This window comes from Coregonus lavaretus (assembly GCF_964263955.1).
Source record: "Coregonus lavaretus genome assembly, contig: HAP1_SCAFFOLD_297, whole genome shotgun sequence".
NCBI lineage: Eukaryota > Metazoa > Chordata > Actinopteri > Salmoniformes > Salmonidae > Coregonus > Coregonus lavaretus.
The window spans coordinates 273,093-280,625 of NW_028166560.1; positions in this window are offsets into that span (position 1 = coordinate 273,093).

Below are 7,533 nucleotides of genomic sequence, written 5' to 3' on the forward strand. Positions count from 1 at the left end.
AACAAATGCTTTCAGAGGTTCTTCACCAATTTCAGTCGACACTCAAATTTGAGATTTACTGTCCGCGAACAACACCAAAGTAAGCAGAAATATTGTATGAATCTGAATTTCTACTCATAACATGCAAACCAACTTTCACATGTTCAGGGACCACTTTTGGTCCCAAACCACAGTTTAAGAAACCCTTTTGCTAATCAATTGAAGGTGTCCGTACCGTTTCCAATATTAGGAAATTACATTTGTTTTGTGATGTGATTTTGTAAGACAGAGATATGGGTTAAATGAATGACTGTTTTGATTGAACATAGGTGTGTGTTTTCATACCCATAAAAGAATACATGTATTGGTGCTGTGGCTTAGTTGGTTAAAGTGCCTGTCTAGTAAACAGGAGATCCTGAGTTCGAATCTCAGCAGTGCCTTTTCAAGCTGTTCATTGTACCCATTGGTGGAGAAGATCAGAGAGAGGTACCTTTGGTTTTCTCATCCAATTTGTTTTGAGAAGTAGGCGTGGCGAGAGGAGAGAGGCCGTCAGGAGTATGCAATTGAGATATCCAATTTTTTGGAAAAAGGCCAGTTTTTGAAAGAGTTAAAACGTAACAACTTTGTAAAGCTGAACTGGCTAACAACTCAAGCGTTTAGCCGTCTTGTACACGTCACTGTCCCATCCTGACTAACCTCTAAGAGCAAGCACTGGTAGCTCGCCGTGATCGTATAGTGGTTAGTACTCTGCGTTGTGGCCGCAGCAACCCCGGTTCGAATCCGGGTCACGGCATAGTGGTTCACAATGTCATGGCAAAAGGGCTGTATTTTGAACGAGTTACAACTTACTGTGTAAACAAAGAAACTCAACAAGTCTTCCATTTGACAAAGTCCCTCAACTCATTTTAGGTTAATGAGTTACATTAACAAATGCTTTCAGAGGTTCTTCACCAATTTCAGTCGACACTCAAATTTGAGATTTACTGTCCGCGAACAATACCAAAGTAAGCAGAAATATTGTATGAATCTGAATTTCTACTCATAACATGCAAACCAACTTTCACATGTTCAGGGACCACTTTTGGTCACAAACCACAGTTTAAGAAACCCTTTTGCTAATCAATTGAAGGTGTCCGTACCGTTTCCAATATTAGGAAATTACATTTGTTTTGTGATGTGATTTTGTAAGACAGAGATATGGGTTAAATGAATGACTGTTTTGATTGAACATAGGTGTGTGTTTTCATACCCATAAAAGGATACATGTATTGGTGCTGTGGCTTAGTTGGTTAAAGCGCCTGTCTAGTAAACAGGAGATCCTGAGTTCGAATCTCAGCAGTGCCTTTTCAAGCTGTTAATTGTACCCATTGGTGGAGAAGATTAGAGGGGAGGTACCTTTGGTTTTCTCATCCAATTTGTTTTGAGAAGTAGGCGTGGCGAGAGGAGAGAGGACGTCAGGAGTATGCAATTGAGATATCCAATTTTACGGAAAAAGGCCAGATTTTGAAAGAGTTAAAACGTAACAACTTTGTAAAGCTGAACCGGCTAACAACTCAAGCGTTTAGCCGTCTTGTACACGTCACTGTCCCATCCTGACTAACCTCTAAGAGCAAGCTCTGGTAGCTCGCCGTGATCGTATAGTGGTTAGTACTCTGCGTTGTGGCCGCAGCAACCCCGGTTCGAATCCGGGTCACGGCATAGTGGTTCACAATGTCATGGCAAAAGGGCTGTATTTTGAACGAGTTACAACTTACTGTGTAAGCAAAGAAACTCAACAAGTCTTCCATTTGACAAAGTCCCTCAACTCATTTTAGGTTAATGAGTTACATTAACAAATGCTTTCAGAGGTTCTTCACCAATTTCAGTCGACACTCAAATTTGAGATTTACTGTCCGCGAACAACACCAAAGTAAGCAGAAATATTGTATGAATCTGAATTTCTACTCATAACATGCAAACCAACTTTCACATGTTCAGGGACCACTTTTGGTCCCAAACCACAGTTTAAGAAACCCTTTTGCTAATCAATTGAAGGTGTCCGTACCGTTTCCAATATTAGGAAATTACATTTGTTTTGTGATGTGATTTTGTAAGACAGAGATATGGGTTAAATGAATGACTGTTTTGATTGAACATAGGTGTGTGTTTTCATACCCATAAAAGAATACATGTATTGGTGCTGTGGCTTAGTTGGTTAAAGTGCCTGTCTAGTAAACAGGAGATCCTGAGTTTGAATCTCAGCAGTGCCTTTTCAAGCTGTTCATTGTACCCATTGGTGGAGAAGATCAGAGGGGAGGTACCTTTGGTTTTCTCATCCAATTTGTTTTGAGAAGTAGGCGTGGCGAGAGGAGAGAGGACGTCAGGAGTATGCAATTGAGATATCCAATTTTACGGAAAAAGGCCAGATTTTGAAAGAGTTAAAACGTAACAACTTTGTAAAGCTGAACCGGCTAACAACTCAAGCGTTTAGCCGTCTTGTACACGTCACTGTCCCATCCTGACTAACCTCTAAGAGCAAGCTCTGGTAGCTCGCCGTGATCGTATAGTGGTTAGTACTCTGCGTTGTGGCCGCAGCAACCCCGGTTCGAATCCGGGTCACGGCATAGTGGTTCACAATGTCATGGCAAAAGGGCTGTATTTTGAACGAGTTACAACTTACTGTGTAAGCAAAGAAACTCAACAAGTCTTCCATTTGACAAAGTCCCTCAACTCATTTTAGGTTAATGAGTTACATTAACAAATGCTTTCAGAGGTTCTTCACCAATTTCAGTCGACACTCAAATTTGAGATTTACTGTCCGCGAACAACACCAAAGTAAGCAGAAATATTGTATGAATCTGAATTTCTACTCATAACATGCAAACCAACTTTCACATGTTCAGGGACCACTTTTGGTCCCAAACCACAGTTTAAGAAACCCTTTTGCTAATCAATTGAAGGTGTCCGTACCGTTTCCAATATTAGGAAATTACATTTGTTTTGTGATGTGATTTTGTAAGACAGAGATATGGGTTAAATGAATGACTGTTTTGATTGAACATAGGTGTGTGTTTTCATACCCATTAATGAATACATGTATTGGTGCTGTGGCTTAGTTGGTTAAAGCGCCTGTCTAGTAAACAGGACATCCTGAGTTCGAATCTCAGCAGTGCCTTTTCAAGCTGTTCATTGTACCCATTGGTGGAGAAGATCAGAGGGGAGGTACCTTTGGTTTTCTCATCCAATTTGTTTTGAGAAGTAGGCGTGGCGAGAGGAGAGAGGACGTCAGGAGTATGCAATTGAGATATCCAATTTTACGGAAAAAGGCCCGTTTTTGAAAGAGTTAAAACGTAACAACTTTGTAAAGCTGAACTGGCTAACAACTCAACCGTTTAGCCGTCTTGTACACGTCACTGTCCCATCCTGACTAACCTCTAAGAGCAAGCTCTGGTAGCTCGCAGTGATTGTATAGTGGTGCGTACTCTGCGTTGTGGCTGCAGCAACCCCGGTTCGAATCCGGGTCAAGGCATAGTGGTTCACAATGTCATGGCAAAAGGGCTGTATTTTGAACGAGTTACAACTTACTGTGTAAGCAAAGAAACTCAAAAAGTCTTCCATTTGACAAAGTCCCTCAACTCATTTTAGGTTAATGAGTTACATTAACAAATGCTTTCAGAGGTTCTTCACCAATTTCAGTCGACACTCAAATTTGAGATTTACTGTCCGCGAACAACACCAAAGTAAGGAGAAATATTGTATGAATCTGAATTTCTACTCATAACATGCAAACCAACTTTCACATGTTCAGGGACCACTTTTGGTCACAAACCACAGTTTAAGAAACCCTTTTGCTAATCAATTGAAGGTGTCCGTACCGTTTCCAATATTAGGAAATTACATTTGTTTTGTGATGTGATTTTGTAAGACAGAGATATGGGTTAAATGAATGACTGTTTTGATTGAACATAGGTGTGTGTTTTCATACCCATTAAAGAATACATGTATTGGTGCTGTGGCTTAGTTGGTTAAAGCGCCTGTCTAGTAAACAGGAGATCCTGAGTTCGAATCTCAGCAGTGCCTTTTCAAGCTGTTCATTGTACCCATTGGTGGAGAAGATCAGAGGGGAGGTACCTTTGGTTTTCTCATCCAATTTGTTTTGAGAAGTAGGCGTGGCGAGAGGAGAGAGGACGTCAGGAGTATGCAATTGAGATATCCAATTTTACGGAAAAAGGCCCGTTTTTGAAAGAGTTAAAACGTAACAACTTTGTAAAGCTGAACTGGCTAACAACTCAAGCGTTTAGCCGTCTTGTACACGTCACTGTCCCATCCTGACTAACCTCTAAGAGCAAGCTCTGGTAGCTCGCCGTGATCGTATAGTGGTGAGTACTCTGCGTTGTGGCCGCAGCAACCCCGGTTCGAATCCGGGTCACGGCATAGTGGTTCACAATGTCATGGCAAAAGGGCTGTATTTTGAACGAGTTACAACTTACTGTGTAAGCAAAGAAACTCAACAAGTCTTCCATTTGACAAAGTCCCTCAACTCATTTTAGGTTAATGAGTCACATTAACAAATGCTTTCAGAGGTTCTTCACCAATTTCAGTCGACACTCAAATTTGAGATTTACTGTCCGCGAACAACACCAAAGTAAGGAGAAATATTGTATGAATCTGAATTTCTACTCATAACATGCAAACCAACTTTCACATGTTCAGGGACCACTTTTGGTCACAAACCACAGTTTAAGAAACCCTTTTGCTAATCAATTGAAGGTGTCCGTACCGTTTCCAATATTAGGAAATTACATTTGTTTTGTGATGTGATTTTGTAAGACAGAGATATGGGTTAAATGAATGACTGTTTTGATTGAACATAGGTGTGTGTTTTCATACCCATTAATGAATACATGTATTGGTGCTGTGGCTTAGTTGGTTAAAGCGCCTGTCTAGTAAACAGGAGATCCTGAGTTCGAATCTCAGCAGTGCCTTTTCAAGCTGTTCATTGTACCCATTGGTGGAGAAGATCAGAGGGGAGGTACCTTTGGTTTTCTCATCCAATTTGTTTTGAGAAGTAGGCGTGGCGAGAGGAGAGAGGACGTCAGGAGTATGCAATTGAGATATCCAATTTTACGGAAAAAGGCCCGTTTTTGAAAGAGTTAAAACGTAACAACTTTGTAAAGCTGAACTGGCTAACAACTCAAGCGTTTAGCCGTCTTGTACACGTCACTGTCCCATCCTGACTAACCTCTAAGAGCAAGCTCTGGTAGCTCGCCGTGATCGTATAGTGGTGAGTACTCTGCGTTGTGGCTGCAGCAACCCCGGTTCAAATCCGGGTCACGGCATAGTGATTCACAATGTCATGGCAAAAGGGCTGTATTTTGAACGAGTTACAACTTACTGTGTAAGCAAAGAAACTCAACAAGTCTTCCATTTGACAAAGTCCCTCAACTCATTTTAGGTTAATGAGTTACATTAACAAATGCTTTCAGAGGTTCTTCACCAATTTCAGTCGACACTCAAATTTGAGATTTACTGTCCGCGAACAACACCAAAGTAAGGAGAAATATTGTATGAATCTGAATTTCTACTCATAACATGCAAACCAACTTTCACATGTTCAGGGACCACTTTTGGTCACAAACCACAGTTTAAGAAACCCTTTTGCTAATCAATTGAAGGTGTCCGTACCGTTTCCAATATTAGGAAATTACATTTGTTTTGTGATGTGATTTTGTAAGACAGATATATGGGTTAAATGAATGACTGTTTTGATTGAACATAGGTGTGTGTTTTCATACCCATTAATGAATACATGTATTGGTGCTGTGGCTTAGTTGGTTAAAGCGCCTTTCTAGTAAACAGGAGATCCTGAGTTCGAATCTCAGCAGTGCCTTTTCAAGCTGTTCATTGTACCCATTGGTGGAGAAGATCAGAGGGGAGGTACCTTTGGTTTTCTCATCCAATTTGTTTTGAGAAGTAGGCGTGGCGAGAGGAGAGAGGACGTCAGGAGTATGCAATTGAGATATCCAATTTTACGGAAAAAGGCCCGTTTTTGAAAGAGTTAAAACGTAACAACTTTGTAAAGCTGAACTGGCTAACAACTCAAGCGTTTAGCCGTCTTGTACACGTCACTGTCCCATCCTGACTAACCTCTAAGAGCAAGCTCTGGTAGCTCGCCGTGATCGTATAGTGGTGAGTACTCTGCGTTGTGGCTGCAGCAACCCCGGTTCGAATCCGGGTCATGGCATAGTGGTTCACAATGTCATGGCAAAAGGGCTGTATTTTGAACGAGTTACAACTTACTGTGTAAGCAAAGAAACTCAACAAGTCTTCCATTTGACAAAGTCCCTCAACTCATTTTAGGTTAATGAGTTACATTAACAAATGCTTTCAGAGGTTCTTCACCAATTTCAGTCGACACTCAAATTTGAGATTTACTGTCCGCGAACAACACCAAAGTAAGGAGAAATATTGTATGAATCTGAATTTCTACTCATAACATGCAAACCAACTTTCACATGTTCAGGGACCACTTTTGGTCACAAACCACAGTTTAAGAAACCCTTTTGCTAATCAATTGAAGGTGTCCGTACCGTTTCCAATATTAGGAAATTACATTTGTTTTGTGATGTGATTTTGTAAGACAGAGATATGGGTTAAATGAATGACTGTTTTGATTGAACATAGGTGTGTGTTTTCATACCCATTAATGAATACATGTATTGGTACTGTGGCTTAGTTGGTTAAAGCGCCTGTCTAGTAAACAGGAGATCCTGAGTTCGAATCTCAGCAGTGCCTTTTCAAGCTGTTCATTGTACCCATTGGTGGAGAAGATCAGAGGGGAGGTACCTTTGGTTTTTTCATCCAATTTGTTTTGAGAAGTAGGCGTGGCGAGAGGAGAGAGGACGTCAGGAGTATGCAATTGAGATATCCAATTTTACGGAAAAAGGCCAGATTTTGAAAGAGTTAAAACGTAACAACTTTGTAAAGCTGAACTGGCTAACAACTCAAGCGTTTAGCCGTCTTGTACACGTCACTGTCCCATCCTGACTAACCTCTAAGAGCAAGCTCTGGTAGCTCGCTCTGATCGTATAGTGGTGAGTACTCTGCGTTGTGGCCGCAGCAACCCTGGTTCGAATCCGGGTCACGGCATAGTGGTTCACAATGTCATGGCAAAAGGGCTGTATTTTGAACGAGTTACAACTTACTGTGTAAGCAAAGAAACTCAACAAGTCTTCCATTTGACAAAGTCCCTCAACTCATTTTAGGTTAATGAGTTACATTAACAAATGCTTTCAGAGGTTCTTCACCAATTTCAGTCGACACTCAAATTTGAGATTTACTGTCCGCGAACAACACCAAAGTAAGGAGAAATATTGTATGAATCTGAATTTCTACTCATAACATGCAAACCAACTTTCACATGTTCAGGGACCACTTTTGGTCACAAACCACAGTTTAAGAAACCCTTTTGCTAATCAATTGAAGGTGTCCGTACCGTTTCCAATATTAGGAAATTACATTTGTTTTGTGATGTGATTTTGTAAGACAGAGATATGGGTTAAATGAATGACTGTT